Source organism: Macaca mulatta, chromosome 2, assembly GCF_049350105.2.
Source record: "Macaca mulatta isolate MMU2019108-1 chromosome 2, T2T-MMU8v2.0, whole genome shotgun sequence".
Lineage (NCBI taxonomy): Eukaryota > Metazoa > Chordata > Mammalia > Primates > Cercopithecidae > Macaca > Macaca mulatta.
In genome coordinates this window covers 132,069,066-132,087,609 of record NC_133407.1, presented here as the reverse complement: position 1 = coordinate 132,087,609, position 18,544 = coordinate 132,069,066, and the positions used below count along the sequence as shown (strand labels likewise).

The 18,544-nt window shown below is 39.5% G+C and overlaps 1 protein-coding gene across 2 annotated transcripts in view; it reads right to left on the bottom strand.

Annotated features, from left to right (window-relative positions):
- Nucleotides 1-18,544, bottom strand: part of TAFA1 (TAFA chemokine like family member 1) — a 542,927-nt gene that overhangs the window by 8,825 nt on the left and 515,558 nt on the right.

The following is an 18,544-nucleotide window of genomic DNA, read 5'->3' as shown; positions in this document are numbered from 1 at the left end:
TCTTTGGTCATTTCTGGGCATAGGTCAAGCTAATTTTGGGAGGAATTTAGTTTAAACTTAAAGCAAGGATAATAATAACCCTTCCCAAAAGTAAACTACCTTTGTAAAACTAATGAAAGACCACAAAGTTAGGACTATGAGAGAGGTCTGAATTCTCTTAAGATATAGAAGTAGTTAAATGATAATCAGCTATTGTTCTAGAGGCTGCGAGATTTGTAATTTTCCAATTACTCCTGTAGATAACATCACTATTGTAGAACTGAAAATTGACTGTTTGAGATGTTTTTCAGACTTTTGCATTATAGCAACCAACTGACTCCACTGAGACCCATGCACTCAGGACTCAACCAGTCCTGTGGCCCCCACCTGGAGGCTGACTTAGCACATGAGGACCATTTGCCAGACCTCTATGATTTCATCCCCAAACAATCAACATTCCCCATTCCCTAGCCCCTTGCTACCCTTGAAAAATCCTAACCTCCAAGGCTTTGGGGAGACTAATTTGAGTGAAAACTCCAGGTTTCCCATGTGACCAGCCTTGCCTTAATTAAACTCTTTACTGCAATATCATGGTCTCAGTGAATTAGATTTTGTCTGTGCATGGACAGGAAGAACTCACAGGCAATTAAAAAAATCTTTTTTTTTTTTTTTATGATGAAAGCATATGGAAGAGGAAGACTCATGAAGGAAATAAAAATATTTTACCCCAAAATATACTTCTTTGACATAGTGTGAGATGGCTGTTCAGAGAGCCAGCAAACAGAAGTAGCCCAGCAAAGTTTTCTTTCAAGGGGGAGATTTGTATCTATACAGAAAATCTGCACTAATACAACCAGGCTTTCTCTGAAGCCCCCATTGTCCAGTCTAGGAAAAATTAACTGAGAGTCTGAAACTTTTAAAGGCCTAAAATAAATATGTACCATCTATTTTCTCTGAGGGCTGCTACCTGTGAGACCAACATTGCTAACCAGGCCTCCTTTTTTCTCCCTTCCCTAACCTGTCTTGCCATATAACCTGATTTACCATCATAACCTCTTTTGGGCCATGCACGGAGTCCCCATTCTTCATGTAACTTCAAGACAGTATATAAGTTTTTATATGCCATTAGGGGGTTAGTGTAATCACTGTGATTCTCCCTTATGTACATATTGATAAATCTGTATGTCTTTTCTTTTATTAATCTGCCTTTTGCCCTCGTGCCTTTTGATTTTTCATCAAAATTTCAGAAGATGAAGACCCTACACTTAATTTTTGGGTCTTGAGGAACTTTGTGCTGTTAACTTTTGTAGAGCATAGAACTTGCACTATTTCTGTTCAACGAAGGGGACAAAATGCCTCAATATTCTTCAGAATGACTGAGGAATTCTTCTCAGAAAGGCCAATTTATCCACCAAGCATTAGGGTTTATCCCTCAGCCTAGGGCCTTGAAGAATTTCAAAGGCCTGGCAAAAGAAAAAATGAATTGACTGAAAGTACAAAAGAAAAGTTGCAAAATAAAAGTCAAGAGTAATATTAGATGAAAATATTTCCCTACCATTGAGAGTATAGTTGATATGGGTTGTGGTTACCTTTTGTGGGGGGAACTATGAAAAGTTGAGCCTCTGATAAAACTGCCCTAATTTTCAGGACGATATAAAGAATGACCACGATTGGAAGCTGGCAATGAATTTAGTGTACGTATTAAATATTTACAGCACAGGTTTTCTGATAACAAAATTTTATAGAACCAGTGACTAGATTCACTCAACGCAAATCAAGAAACTCTATATTTCCCTTAACGCCTTGACTGAAAAACGATTTCTACACAAGCACCAGTCATTTCTGTAGCTCCTCCCTGTGTTAGCTCTTCCCAACTCCACCTGAGCTTTTCCCATGCAGAATCCTCAAAATGTCAGCCAGGTGTTTGTCTCACGATGTTTTCTGGTTGGCTGTTTTTACACTGGACCAGAACCCTGATTCTTTACTCACTCCCCTCCATCCCCCATGTTCCAAAGATGCTCTCTACCATGATGTTTAAGTCGCATAACGACAAAGAAGCCAAATGAAATATGATAACATCACAGAGGATTAACATTAAAACGGGATGGAGTAAACCCCACAGCAAAGCAGGAGCACATTAAAATTTTCTCTCTTGGCAGGGCACGGTGGCTCACGTCTGTAATCAGTACTTGGGGAAGCCGAAGCGGGTGGATCACGAGGTCAGGAGATCGAGACCATCCTGGCTAACATGGTGAAACCCCGTCTCTACTAAAAATACAACAACAACAACAACAAAATGGCTGGGAGTGGTCGTGGGTGCCTGTAATCCCAGCTACTTGGGAAGCTAAGGCGGGAGAATAGCATGAACCCGGGAGGCAGAGCTTGCAGTGAGCCGAGATTGCACCACTGCACTCCAGCCTGGGCGGCAGAGCGAGACCCCGTCTCAAAAAAAAAAAAAAAAAAAAAAAAAAGAAAAAAAAAGAAATTCTCTCTCTATCCACGTTCACTAGAGGATGAGATTGCTGACTTAAAAGCAGAATGGTTTAAACATCCAGACATCTCTCTGCACTTAGGCTTTCCTTCTATGCTTTTCTTACTTCGGACTTCCCCTTCTTTAGAATTCAGTGTTCCTCAGTCTTTACGTTGAATAAAATTATTATGTAGTGAGGAAAGAAAAGAACTTTTATGTGAGGAGTGTGAGCCTTTTCAAATTATTAGGCCCAGGGAGGTATAAAATGAGATAGCAATCACACCCTGCTTCCTCTCTTTAGAGACACGCAATCATCTAAGGAGATAGCTTGCAATTGCTGCAAATAGCTATGCATTAACCTAATAATGCCTCAGTGGACACCATATCCCATGCCCTATAGCTTAGCAATGGATATCCAATCACTAATTGATGTTATTTCTGTAAACCAATGAGAATTCCTAATAAAAACTTTGCCCCAATCCCCATTTTTTACCCTTTAAAAACCTGCTTTTAACTATGGCCAGTGGATCTCATATCCAAGGTTACTTGGGTCTGAGTCTTCCAGGCAGCTATCCTAATTTTGGCTCAAATAAACTCTTCAAATTACATTTTGTGCTTCAGGCTCTTCCCTTAAGGTGACAGTAGGATTCTATATGCATATGTCTACTCTATTATATTGTCAATTTAAGAAATTTCTCAAGGGTAATTTTGCCATATTTTATTTTTACCTTAAATGTGAACCAGACCAAATTACATATGATGCAATTCCATTGGATATGGCCAGTAAGCATAGGTGGTAAAATCTTCTAAATAGCTCTATTCATACGTAAGACAATGTAATATTGTGGTAAAACATAGAGTTCTAACAGAAGACACAAATCCTCCACAGGGTATAGAATGATTGAGAGTTTAAAGGTTTTTGTTTTGTTTTGTTTTTTTTTGTTTTTGATGGAAGTGATCTGTATCTGGGCGTGCAGTAAAGGAAGATTCTTGTCATGGGTAAAAATACTTTATTTATGTGAATGAAGAGATGACAATATTACATAAGAGAAGAACATGTTATAGCAGCAAGAAAAACATACACTACTGAAAGGGAACAAGAATAAATTGTAAAATCTCCAGTTACATACATAAGATACAAATCAAGGTTTGCCAGTGTTTATTGAAAACCTATAATCTGAAGTTTCCTTTGGGTGAGCACGTAATCAGAAACAGTCCAGTCACATTTACTACCATTTCTGATGCGTATCCACTTAAAGCCCACCTAATATTTCAATACTGTTGCCCTGAATCTAAACCATCAAGAATGGAAACCCTTTGGTCTTAGCATGAGAAGAAACTGCCTTTCCCAACAGTCCTTCACCTTAGCATTTTGTCACCCTTTTTTCACAGTCATGCGAATAATGCATATCCACCAGTGAGGTCAGCTTTTCACATTTTTCTTTTTTCTTTTCTTTTTTTTTTTGCCTCCTTCTAAGCCCTATTCCTCCTCCTTCAGGCTGCTCTGTGCCCACTTGGAGCTGATCTACTTTGTTGCAAGCTAACAAAGCAGTTTCCTTTTGTCTTAAGCATTAATATCTCCTAAATGAAAATGTAGACATTAGGGAAAAAATACATCTCCAAATCCATGCATCACCTGTAATTCAAGGTTGTAAAAATCCACTGGCTCATAGGGGTAAAAGGCTTTCTAAGAAGAAAAATGTCCTCAGACCTGTTATAATATCTAAAAATTCACATTAGAGTAGCCTCTTCTAAATAGAGTTGGATGATTTGCTCTACCCTTTGGCTTATTAGAATCCAATTCATTCTTCCAGTTGTAGAGAAGTTTAAACCTGCAGATTTGCTAATTTGAGTATATAAAACAAAATAAAAATAAACAGATTAACAGGGAAAAAGGCATACAAATTATGTGCACACAGGTGCAAAAGAGTCATTCAAAATATAAAAATCCAAAGAAAGGCAAGATGATTGATGTTTTTATGCCATCTTGAGCTTACAGAAAGAATAAGGGCTTGGAGCAGGTTATGGAAGAAGGCAAAGAGAAATTTGGCTAGCAAAGGTGGTCCTGTTATGCAGATGAAACTTCTCAGGTAGCAGCCCTCAAAGAGAACAGCAGGGTGTCAGACTGTCAGTCTTTTCTAAATACTGACAAGGTGGGGGCTTCAGAGAAAAGCTGTTTGCATCTGTTGTCTACTTCACTTTTTTTCCTCTACAGATGCAAATCCTCTCCACTAGAGACAGATTTGCAGAGCTACTTCTGTCTATAAGCCCTCTGAACAGCCATCTTAAAATATGTCAAAGACGTATATATGGGGGTAAAATATTTTAGTTTACTTCGTGGTGTTGCTTTTCTGAAGATGTTATTAGAACAATTTTATTTCTGATCGACACATTACACGGCCATCTTCATATATATCCTTTTACATTCCAGGTCAAGGTTTGAAAGGAAAATAAAATAAACTCACTATGCCAAAGGTAAAAGTTAAGCTTGCAAACTGAGTCACACACACACAAATCCTTCCTTTTGCTTCTAAACAGATAGCTGCAAGAGAAGGCCACATGTCTCTCTCCATGGTCTCTTATCTTCACAGGTACAGGACAAAGACAGGAGTAGAAATCGTCCCTCTCTCCATCCCAAGACAAATGCATATTACACTTCTTCCTCTACTCTATGTTTACTTTATCTCATGTAAAATGCAGATTTACTGAACACACAAGACGAATCCATACTTGCCCATTCCTCTGCTTACTCCTTTCACATGCAACGTGTAGATTTAGTGATCACTCATTAAAGCATCTGATGTGGTTTAGCTGTGTCCCCACCCAAATCTCATCTGGAATCACAGCTCCCATAATTCCCATGTGTTATGGGAGGGACCCTGTGAGAGATAATTGAATCATGGGGGTGGTTTCCCCCATACTGTTCTCATGGAAGTAAGTCTCCTGAGATCTCATGGTTTTATAAGGGGTTCCCCCTTTTGCTTGATTCTCATTCTTTCTTGTCTAGCACCATATAAGATGTGCTTTTCACTTCTGCCATGATGGTGAGGCCTCTCCAGCCACATGGAACTGTGATCCATTAAACCTCTTTTTCTTTATAAATTACCCAGTCTTATGTATGTCTTTATCAGCAGCATGAAAACGGCTAATATAGCCTCATAAGGATGTGACCGCTCACCTTACTACATACCTTCCCTCTTTTTTTTTTTGTTCTCCTTACCACCTGGCCCACTTTTCCCCTTTAAATACTGAAGCCCTCAAAACCCTCTTTGGAAAAAGTACAGGCCACAGTCCTGCAGTGACTGGTGTCTCTTTTTCCCAGGTGTATTCTCATCATTGGCAAAATAAACCTCCAAATTGATCGAGACCTATCCCAGACTTTTATTATTATTATTTTGGTTTACAAAGCTACATTCTCTAATCATAATTTTCTCATAAACTCATTTTTTTTCTGTAATACATTTTTTAAAAATTTACAACGAGAGAATTTCAAAATTGCCTCCTCTTCACCCAAACTGAAAGCTACCTAAAAACCTTCAGGTTATTTGAAAGAGAATTGATCTACTAGATTTAATTAAACGAGCTAATATCAATGCTAGTTTGTCTCATGGAGATACCTATGATAAGTGATGGGAACCCAAATATGCACCCCCTGCAACTACTTCTTTGGCATATTTTCAGATGGCTATTCAGAGGGGCTGTAGACACAGAAATAGCTCTGAAAGGCTGTCTTTTGTGGGGACAATTTGTATCTAAACAAGAAATCTACATTAGTGAAGTAAAGAGTGGATGCAAATGGGCTTTCCCTGAGCACTGCCCAACGCCCCCACCCCTGCAAAAGAAAGACTCAAAGTCTGACACTTTTAAAGTCTGACAGAGAAACCGTTACCTACAGGCTACCATTTATTTCTTCTGAGAGTGCTCCAAGACACCTGAGGGGCTTTTATCTGCATAAGAAGGCAGCCTTTATTTGCCAGGTTTTGCCCCTGCCATTCTCCCATAACCAGTGATGCCACCTCCGCTTCCTCCTCCTGAGAAGACCCAAGCCCCTATTCTTTCCGTAACCTCAGGGTGGTATAAAAATTTCAGTCATCCAGCTCTTCTGGGGCCTCACATTTGTGGTACTCCCATGTCTATGTACATATTAACACATTTGCATACTTTCTCCTCTGTGGATCTATTGTCCTTTCATTTCAACAGACAGATTTGAATCTTCAGAGAGAAGAAAATTCTCACCCCTACCTAAGGAAAATATAAAGATAAATAATTCTTAAATATTTTGAATTAAGATAGTCAATGCAATAATAAAAAGATTAATTAACCTTTATCGAGCGCTCCTATGTGTTTCTCTGTTAGGTATTTTAAATGTGTTACCTCAGTCTTTGCAGTAACTCTGTTAAAGTAGGTAGTTAGGTTGACATGAGCAGGGCAGGAAATGACCCCCCACCAGGAATGCCTGGCAACCATCAGGTGATGGTCAGGTGGTTGTTAAACTGTCTCTCTAAAATAATAATTGGTCACAGCCAGTGCCAGGGAAAGGCCGTCTCCCAACAGAGAGAAAACACCTGAAGCTGGTCATCAGCAACTTCCCCATAAGATCTCAGGAGTTGGATGAGTGGGCTCAAGCATGTACACTAAGAAGCAAAATGATGGAGTTTAACAGACCTTCCTCAAGGAACACTCAACTGATAAGGGAAAAATGCCTCAAATGAGCATGTTCACAACTTCCCAAGTGCTGGCAGGTCACTACACACGTGGACAACCCCCCTAAAGGAAGAATCAGGGGAGATGGGACACAAACCCCAGAAGTAAGCCAACTTATAAAACTCCAAGTCAAAGGTCAAACTGTGTGCTTGGATCTCTCAAGTCACCCGCTTGTCCCTCTTTCAAGTGTACTTTACTTGCTTTCATTCCTTCTCTAAAATTTTAAACTTTCACCTGTGCTCTAAAACTTGCCTTGGTCTCTCCCTCTGCTTTAAGTCATTCGGTCAAGTTCTTTCTTCTGAGGAGGCAGAATCTGAGGTTGCTGCAGAACCATATGGATTTGCTGCTGTTAACAACCCTATAAAGTAGGTATTATCATTAACCCATTTTAAAAGTGAGGAAACTGAAGCCCGGAGATATTATGTAACTTTCCCAAGCTTACACAGGTAGGAAGTGCAGGAATTAACACTAAAACTCAGGCTTGCTTCACCATAAAATCCACGTTGTTTTTTTTTTTGTTGTTGTTGTTGATCATTATTATGCTCACTCAGTGCCTTCTAGCTTTGTATTCAGTATTCATAGAATTAAAAAAAAAATTGACTTTTGAGTCCATGAATTCTCTGTTGTATTACTACCGAAAATAAATTTCATATCAAACACAAATACTTTCAGAAAAAAAAAATATTTAGTTTCTTGTAATAAGGGAGGAGACCATCCCTCATATCATCTTATGCCCAATTTCTGCCTCCAAAGAAAGAAGAAGTAAAAACTAAAAGGCAGAAATGAAATCCACAGGCAGATAGCCCGGTGCCGCACCCTGGGCCTGGTAGTTAAAGATCGACCCCAACCTAATTGGTTATGTTATCTATACAGAAATTGTATAGAAATACACTGTGAAAATCCCTATCTTGTTTTGTTCCAATCTAATTACCGGTGCATGCAGACCCCAGTCATGTACCCCGTGCTTGCTCAATCAATCACGACCCTTTCACACGCACCCCCTTAGAGTTGTGAGCCCTTAAAAGGGACAGGAATTGCTCACTCAGGGAGCTCAGCACTTGAGACAGGAGTCTTGCCAATGCCCCTGGCCAAATAAACCCCTTCCTTCTTTAACTCAGTGTCTAAGGAGTTTTGTCTGCAGCTTGTCCTGCTACATTTCTTGGTTTCCTAACCAGGAAGTGAGGTGAATGGCAGATGGTTGAGGCAGCTCCTTAGGCAGCTTAAGCCTGCCCTGTGGAATATCCCTGTGGGGGACTCCGACTAGCCCGAGCAACACAGATCCTGAGAGTGCTCCGAGGTAAGCATTTGCCCCAGTGGGACGCCTCGCCAGAGCAGTGTGTGGCAGGCCTTCGTGGAGGATCAACGCAGTGGTTGAACTCTGGAAATGAACGGGCACTTGGAATCTGGACATCTAAAACTTGGTAAGACTAGTCTTTGAAACTTGTCCACTCTGTTTGAGTGGAAGCATGGCCTGATCACCCATGGTGTGCCTTTATTGGCACTTTGGTTTTGGTTTTGGTTTTGATTTGGTTTGAATTGCTTGACAGGACTGGTCTTGGGAACCTGCCCACTCCATTTGAGTGGAAGCGTGGCCTGATCACCCACAGTGTGCCTGTACCGGCACTTTGGTTTTCATTTTTGACTTGAGTTGGATTGCTTGATACTTTGGTTTTGGTTTTGACCTGGCTTGGATTTCTGGATACTCTGATTTTGGTTTTGATTTTGGTTTGGTGCAAACTGCAAAAGTGTGTGTGTGCCCTTTTTATCTGTTCTTTGTTTTGTGGTGTGCATGTGGTGTGAGCGTGGTGTTTTGTCTTGAAGAAGCATAGGTCAGGCACAAATAAGCCCACCCTACTAGGAACTATGTTGAAAAATTTCAAAAATGAATTTAAGGGAGACTATGGAGTACTATGACACCGGGAAAACTTAAAACTTTGTGTAAGACAGACTGGCCAGCATCAGAAGTAGGTTGGCCATTAGAAGGAAGCCTGGACAGATCCCTTGTTTCAAAGGTATGGCACAAGGTGACAAGTAAGCCAGGGCACCCAGATCAGTTCGTGTACATAGACACTTGGTTACAGCTGGTTTTAGACTCCCACCCCCAACACACAGTGGTTGAGAGAACAGCAGCATAAGCAGCTGGCAGAGGCAAGGAAAGACCAGCAGAGAGAGAGAAAGGAAAGAGACAGAGAGGAAAAGAGGCAAAGAGAGAGAGGAAGAGATGGAGAGGAAGAGACAGAGGGAGTCAAGGAGAGAGAGAGAGAGAGAGAGGCAGAGAGAGGAAGAGACAGAGGGAGTCAAGGAGAGAGAGAGAGAGAGGCAGAGAGAGGAAGAGACAGAGGCAAAAGGAAAGTCAAAGAGAGACAAATTCAAAGACAGAAAGAAAGAGAGAGATATACAAGTAGTTAAGAAGAAAAAAAAGTGTACCCTATTCCTTTGAAAGCCATCGTGCCAATTCTAATTTGGACAAAACAAGGTTTTATTAATAGCAAAGGATAATTAAAATCCCAAACTTACAAGGTTTTCAACAAAAGTAAAGTTTGCTAAAAGTTAACAGTGTAACATGTATTACAGTAACTTCTATTCTTGTGGCCTTAGACAGTCTAGTCCACAGGCATAAAAAAAGTTTCGCTTTGAAAAAGAATGGTTATCATCTTCAAAAGAAAAAAAAAGGGAAAAAAAGGAGGGGATAGAGTTTATATAAAAAGAGTGTTATACAGTAAATTCTTGTCCTGAAATAAATTAACTGGTTGTTTAAAGAAAGAAATGTTTGTAATAAGTCAGAAAGTTAAGGCATGTCGAAAAATTGCCTGTAAAAGTGATGAAAAAAAATTATAAAAAAAGTGTGTTAAAAATAATTTATGCAAAAAAATGCTGTATAATTTAAAAGTAACTAGGCCTCCTGAATGTAAAACTACTGAAAAAAAAAAAAACAGGTTATATGCAAGGTGTATAAGAATATACCTTTGGTAAAAGGATTATAAGGAGGCATAAGAATGTACATTTTTACCTACATTAAAAAGTTAAAAAACTAGTATTGTTTTGAAGGTGTAAGCAAGTTTTAAAACATTAATTGTAAAGAACATTCTGTGTGTAAACATATTAGCTAAAGTTAAAGACAGTTTTTCTGTGAACTGGACATTAAAGTAAAAGCATAACAGGTTTTTCTGAAAGCACCAACCTGCTCTTTAGCAAAAATTATAAAAGGTTAGAAAGAGTCTATAAAATCTTACCTTATGGTCAAACATTAAAAATTAAATAAATATGTCTACAAGGTTTTATTAAAATTAGGTTTAACATTAATAACACACTAATATAAAGATAAGATTTAGCTTATCTGGTATACAAATCATACGAGAAGCACTGTTAAATGTAAAATGGAATTTGGCTTTCTTTGGTTTAAAAACTAATAAAAATAGATGCTAAAGGAAATTTCTCAGTAAAAAGGCACTAAGGACTATAAAGTCCACTGCCAAGGTCCCCACATTTAAAACAAAAGATCAATTTCTTAAAAATTATATACTTGGTTTATCTTCCACTTTCCTTTCTCGCAAAATAAATAAATAAATAAATAAATAAATAAATAAATAAATAAATAAATAACAAAGTCTTTTAGCACATGTACCACCCCTGGAATTTCTGGTAAACCAGCACCAGCCTGAAGATCACATTCTCATCGAAAGGTGGAAAGAAGAAAAACTCGAGCCAGCCTGGGAAGGCCCCTACCTTGTGCTGCTAACCACCAAGACTGCTGTTCATACAGCGAAAAAAGGATGGACTCATCACACCCGAGTCAAGAAAGCGCCACCCTCTCCAGAGTCATGGGCCATAGTCCCAGTGTAAAACCCTACCAAACTAAAGCTAAGAAAAATTTAACTCTTTTAATCTATTCAATTACTCTTTCTTCTTTCCTCATTCTATTGCTGGCCATCTAGTTATTAATATAACCAAGTCAATTTCGCCTCAAACTATTGCATTTAATGCTTGCCTTGCTATACCCTGTGAGGACTTGCCAAGTCAAAGACAGCTTTCTACTTCAGAAAAGTACTTCTGTCCCTCCTGACTCTCCTCAGACTAGGCATTAGTAAACTAGGACCATTTAATCTGGGGAGATTTCGATAAAGACCTCAGTGCCAACCAGAAGTGTTGCCCCTCAATGTAGAACTTTCATGCCATAGTTGGTCCAACATTCTGTGGACCACTAAAGAGCAAGGATGGACTGCCCCAACCAGTTTTTGTAATTTTCCTAAAACCATATGTTCATTTTACTAGAGGATCATACAAGTGAAAAACTTAAACTTTAGCAATTAAGACAAGATACCAAGATGCAAATGCCTGGTTAAAATGGATTGAATATTCCATCTGCACATTAAAAAAAAAAGCAATTGTTATGCTTGTGCACATGGCAGGCCAGAGGCCCAGATTGTCCCCCTTCCACTAAGGTGGTCCTCCAGTCGACCAGGTGTAGGCTGCATGGTAGCTCTTTTCCAGTATTCTACAGCCTGGACTAATAAGTCATGCCAAGCTCTCTCTCAGCTATATCCCAAAGTCTGGTACCCCATGGTTCAGCCCCTGAGGGCCATCCAGCTTCCATCTCCCAACACTAAGCTCACTTCGTGTCTCTCACAACAGGGAGGAAACTTAGCATTCCTTGGAGACCTGAAGGGATGCGATGAGCTTAAAAATTTTCAAGAGCTTATCAATCAATCAGCCCTTGTTCATCCCTGAGTGGATGTGTGGTGATATTGTGGTGGACCTTTACTGGGCACTCTGCCAAATAACTGGAGTGGCACTTATACTTTAGTCCAATTGGCTATCCCTCTCACCCTGGCATTTCATCAACCAGAAGGAAAAAAAATAAGACATCATAAAATGAGAGAAGCCCCTTATGGGTCTTTCGACTGTCATGTCTATTAAGATGCAATTGGAGTCCCATGAGGAATACCAGATCAACTTAAAGCTGGAAATCAAATAGCTGCAGGATTTAAGTCAATATTTTGGTGGGTGACAGTAAATAAAAATGTAGATTAAATAAACTACATCTATTACAACCAACAGCAACGAGCTTTTCCTGAGTTAAAAGAAAAACTCATGTTGGCCCCAGCCCTGAAGCTACCTGACCTAACAAAACTCTTCACACTCTATGTGTCAGAAAGAGAAAAAAATGGCAGTTGGAGTTTTAACCCAGACTGCGGGACCCTGGCCAGGGCCAGTGGCCTATCTCTCAAAACAACTAGACAGGGTTTCCAAAGACTGGCCCCCAGGTCTAAGGGCCCTTGCAGCAAAGGCCCTGTTAGCACAAGAAGCAGATAAACTAACCCTTAGGAAAACCTGAATATAAAGGCCCCCCATGCTTTGGTAACTTTAATAAATACCAAAGGACATCATTGGTTAAAAAATGCTAGATTAACCAAGTACCAAAGCTTGCTGTGTGAAAATCCCCACATAACCATTGAAGTTTGCAACACCCATAACCCCACCTTGCTCCCAGTATCAGAGAGCCCAGTTGAACATAACTGTGTAGAGGTGTTGGACTCAGTTTATTCTAGCAGGCCCAACCTCCGAGACCATTCTTGAACATCAGTAGACTGTGAGCTGTATGTGGATGGGAGCAGCTTCGCCAACCCCTGCAAAGTGACTCTGAAGAAGACGACAAGCCCTGCTCCAGTCACACCCGGAAGCTGACTGTCCACGCATGGCCGAAGCATGAGGAAACACATTGCGGGACTCATTTTCCTTAAAATTTGGACTTGTACAGTAAGGACTTCAACTGACCTTCCTCAGACTGAGGGCTGTTCCCAGTGTATACATCAAGTCACTGAGGTAGGACAAAAGGTTGCTAAGGTCCTATTATTTTATGGTTATTTTAAGTGTACTGGAACTCTAAAAAGAACCTGTTTGTATAATGTTATTTTATACAAGGTATGTAGCCCAGGAAATGACCAACCTGATGTGTGTTATGACCCATCTGAGCCTCCCATGACCACAGTTTTAAAAATAAGATTAAGAACTGAAGACTGGTAGGGGCTCATAAACAATACGAGTAAAGTGTTAGCCAAAACAGAAATAAAAAGGGTGCCCAAACAAATCACCTTAAAATGATGCCTGTGCTGTAATTAATAGCAATAAGTTAGGAATGAGGTGTGGTTCTCTTAATTAGAAAAGAGGGTATATGGCAGAAAATAAGTACATCTGTCATAAATTAGGACTGTGTGGAAATAAATGTAAATACTGGTCTTGTGTCATTTAGGCCACTTGGATTAAAAAAAAAAAAAGATGGAAAGGATCCAGTCCACCTTCAGAAAGGAAAAAATGGCCCTTCCTGTACTAAGGGTCAATGTAACCCCTTAGAGCTAGTAATAACCAATCCCCTTGATCCTTGCTGGAAAAAAGAAGAGCGTGTGACCTTAGGAATCCATGGGGCCAGACATGGTCCTTGAGTAAATATCTTGGTTCAAGGAGAAGTTTACAAATGCTCTCCTGAGCCAGTGTTTCAAACTTTCTATGATGATCTAAATGTGCCAGTACCAGAAATTCCAGGAAAAACAAGAAATTTGTTTTTGCAATTAGCCAAGCATGTAGCACAGTCTCTCAATGTCACTTCATGTTATATATGTGGAGGAACTGTAATAAGAGATCAATGGCCATAGGAAGCCCGAGAATTAGTACCTATAGACCCAGTTCCTGATGAATTCCTGGATCAAAAGAATCACCCTGATAATTTCTGGTCCTAAAAGCCTCAATTATTGGACAATATTGCATAGCTAGAGAAGGAAAAGAATTCACTCACCCCGTAGGATGACTTAGTTGTCTGAGACAGAAACTGTACAATGGTACCACAAAACCAGTCACTTGGTGGAGTTCAAATCACACAGAGAGAAAACCATTTAGTAAATTCCCAAAGTTGCAAACCATGTGGACCCACCCAGAGTCCCACCGGGACTGGACAGCCCCTACTGGATTATGCTGGATATGTGGGCATAGAGCTCATGCCAAATTAGCTGACCAGTGGGCAGGTAGTTGTGTTATTGGCACTATTAAACCATCTTTCTTCCTACTGCCCATAAAAACAGGCAGACTCCTGGGCTTTCCTGTCTATGCTTCCTGCGAAAAGAGAAGCATAGCTATAAGAAATTGAAAAAATGATAAATGGCCCCCTGAGAGAATCATACACTATTATAGGCCTGCTACCTAGTCACAAGATGGCTCGTGGGGATACCAGACCCCCATTTACATGATCAACCAAATCATACGGTTACAAGTTGTCTTAAAAATAATCACTAATAAAACCAGCAGAGCCTTGACTATTCTGGCCGGGCCGGAAACTCAGATGAGAACTGCTATCTATCAAAATAGATTAGCTCTCGACTACTTGCTAGCAGCTGAAGGAGGGGTCTGTAGGAAATTTAACCCTACTAATTGCTGCCTACACATAGATAATCAAGGGCAAGTAGTTGAAGACACAGTTAGAGAGATGACAAAACTAGCACATGTGCCCGTGCAAGTGTGGAATGGATTTGATCCTGGGGCCATGTTTGGAAAATGGTTTCCAGCGCTAGCAGAATTTAAAACTCTTATAATAAGAGTTACAATAGTAATTGGAACCTGCTTACTGCTTCCTTGTTTGCTACCTGTACTTCTTCAAATGATAAAACTTCATCGCTACCTTAGTTCACCAACATGCTTCAGCACAAGTGTACTATATGAATCACTATTAATCTGTCTTGCAAGAAGACATGGGTAGTGAAAATGAAAGTGAGAACTCCCACTAATAAAATGAGTGAGAGTCTGAAAAGGGGGGAATAAGGGAGGATACCACCCCTCATATCATCTTATGCCCAATTTCTGCCTCCAAAGAAAGAAGAAGTAAAAATTAAAAGGCAGAAATGAAATCCACAGGCAGACAGCCCAGCGCCACACCCTGGGCCTGGTAGTTAAAGATTGACCCCTGACCTAGTTGGTTATATTATCTATAGATTACAGATATTGTATAGAAATACACTGTGAAAATCCCTATCTTGTTTTATTCTGATCTAATTACTGGTGCATGCAGCCCCCAGTCCCGTACCCCCTGCTTGCTCAATCAATCACGACCCTCTCACATGTACCCCCTTAGAGTTGTGAGCCCTTAAAGGGACAGGAATTGCCCACTCAGGGAGCTCAGCACTTGAGACAGTAGTCTTGCTGATGCCCCCAGCCGAATAAACCTCTTCCTTCTTTAACTCGGTGTCTGAGGAGTTTTGTCTGGGGCTTGTCCTGCTACAGTAAAATCAAGTTAGCTTAAAAAAAATTCAAGCAACAGCCAACTTATCACACTTTTTTTTTTTTATCTGAGCTACGCATTACTTGATTTCACTAGTTATAGCATTTTAATGGAAATTCCCAGAAGTGAACAATTTTTGAAGGCATGAGAAACTTGTGAGGTAGATGCATAACTGCTCCAAGGACTTTTTATCCTCTAGAATTGAGTTAATTAAATATCAGCCACCAAAACCAACTTCTCTTATCTGAAGTGATTATGAAAGATTTTTAAGGTCCCTTTTAACCGTGGGGTTCTAGGATTTGCTCTGAGAATTTGCCATGCTTAGGAAAATATGTGATCTTTGACTCTTTCCAGAATGTTCATCTTTCTTTGAGAGATTCTTAAAATCACTAAAGCTTCTTTAATCATTAGTCTTGATTTTTCCCTTATACTAGGTCATATTGCTGTAGAGCAAAAGAGAGGCTGTAAAAGGAGAATCAATCCTTTATTTCAGTATAAATCCTAAATAGAGCAGAAATCTGCTTTTCATTATGGTTGTTGTTCACTCATGAGGCATTTTGCCATGGAACTATAGCAAGATACTAATAAGCAATGGGCTTAATAAAAACAATAAACAAACATTACATTGACTAAGAACTGCAGTCCCTTTCTATTGTTTCAGTATATAATGAAATTCAGCAAATGTTTATCAAAACATTACCTGCTTTACCAAGAGTGATAAAGTAAAGAACATGACATAGTCCTGTCCTCAAATCTGACAGTTTAGATCAGAGTTTCTCAATACAGGTTATTGGCATTTTGTCATAAATTACAGGAAAGAGGTACAAATGAGCAAAGTGCTCCTTCCCTGGTAAATATGTTGTGTTAACAGAGCAGGTTCAGGTTGGGGAATGAAAGGAGAAAACCTGTTGTAGTTTGGATGTTTGTTTTCTCCAGGGTTCATGCAGAAATTTGATCGCCAATGTTAGAAATGGGCCCTAATGGGAGGGGCCTAATGGGAGTCATTTGAGTTATGGGGCGGATCCCTCACGAATAGGTCAATTCCCCTGCAGGGGAGGGTGAGTGAATTCTCACCCTCTTAGTTCCCAAGAGAGCCTGGCACCTCTCCTCTCTCCCTTGCTTCCTCTCTGCCATGTGTTCTCTGCACATACAACTCCCCTTCACCTTCTGCCGTGAGTGGCGGCAGCCTGAAGCTTTCACCAGATGCCCAGTCTTCCAGCCAGCAGAACTGTGAGCCAAATAAATATTTTTTATTTATAAATTACCCAGCCTGAAGTATTCTTTTATACTAACAGAAGCAGACTAAGACAAAGGCTTAATAAGACTATGGAAGTTCTTGAAAGCGAGCAGCTTGTGCTATATATATATATATATAGCACTTTAAATAAATATATATATTTAAAGAGAATGGTGAATCTAGATTCCATGAGCAAAGGAAAGACATGATTAAAGGGTTGGTAGGGGAAGATGCATTGGTGTAGTGTGTAAGATGGGAGAAGAAGCAGATGAAATGCTAGTTAAGTGTCACTAAACTCAAAGAGAAAATAAACTCTTGATTTTAGATGCTTACACTAGAATTGTGAAGAAGGGCAGGGCTGAAGGCAATGTTAGGAATAACAGAGGACCACGTTAGCCGGTAACTCAGTCATCTTAGCTTTCACTCCAATCACACTGGACTCATCTGCTTGCCTACTTGTACTAGGTAGTGAACTCCTTAATGGTAGGATTAATACGATACTAATCTTTGAATGGCATGGGGTAGCTCAAGACGGATTTCCAACTTATGAGTGAATAAAGAAAATGAAACAAAAAGAGAAAAAAAGTGTGCCTATATCAAAGGGTTGTAAGGATTACATGAGAAAGTGCACTCAAAGCACTTAGCAGAGTACTGAGCATTCAGTAAATGTTCAATACATATTAGCTATCATTATCTTCATTGGCATCATCAATTTTATTACTCTAAAGAATAAAATCATGCCAAACCAAAAAGGCAATTCTTCGCTAAGTTAGAGTAAAACATTATTCTTCAATATTATGCCAAACTCTCAGCTTGCTTCTATGACTTATGAGAGTTTAAGCATAAATTAAATGGTTGAACATATGATTGCATTCATGTTCCCAGAAGTAGGTTATAAGTACATCAATCAAGACAAATTTCCAGCCTTATTTTTGTGCAACCTGTCATGCAATTTAAAGCAATAGCTAGAACTCCACTGGAGGGATGGGATAGCTCTCCAGCCTCCCTTTTTGCACAGGTTGTTGGAACAGCTGTTACAACTCTTTTCTTCAAAAGACCTGCAGTGACTCCCTGTGTGTTATTGTCTTTATCAAAGCAAAAAGGAAATTAAAGGCATTGGATAACCTTCCCTGAAGTTATTTCAAACTTCTGCTTTTCTATGAGTGCACATTTAAGGATAGGATCCAATTTGGAGACATTATGTACTGGTTAAGACTCTAAGTTCTTGGATATGTGATAGGGGGACCTGGGTTTGAATTTTAGTTCCACCACTTTGTAGTAGTATGACTTTGGAAAATTGCTTAGTTCAAGATTTTCTCAGTTGTAGAAGAAGTGAAAAGTCACAACTGGTTATTGTGAATTTTAGATAAGACACTTACCATAATGCCTAGTAAACTTTATACTCAGCATGTGGCAGTTATTAACATTGTTAATCCATGTGTTCATTATCCAGCTTTGTATGCCTCCATCCCATCACCGTCATACAGGGTTAATGCTTTATCTTTAATGCAAGATTACACTAATTCTGAAATGCATATGATCATTTTTTATAGGTCAAAATGTATTTCTTTAGAGGATCTACAGTATATTTCAAAGACATACATGAAGTTAAGGGCTGATGGTAAGATTGATTAGGATTGCATTCCCTCTACAAATTCTATTCTAGTGCTTTTTGAACAGACAATCTTATCTTGGTGAGGGTAGAGGGGAGGATATGGATTGTGAAATGGGCAGGATTGAAGGTCACAAGTTAAATGTGGTATAATTTCCTTCAGTCGGTAGACTTTTTTTAAAGGTATTTGAGACAAAAGTTATCTCTTATTCATTCAAAAGCTAATCATTTACTGCAGTGCTGGACATAAAATAAAGACACACAGTTCTCACTCTAAAG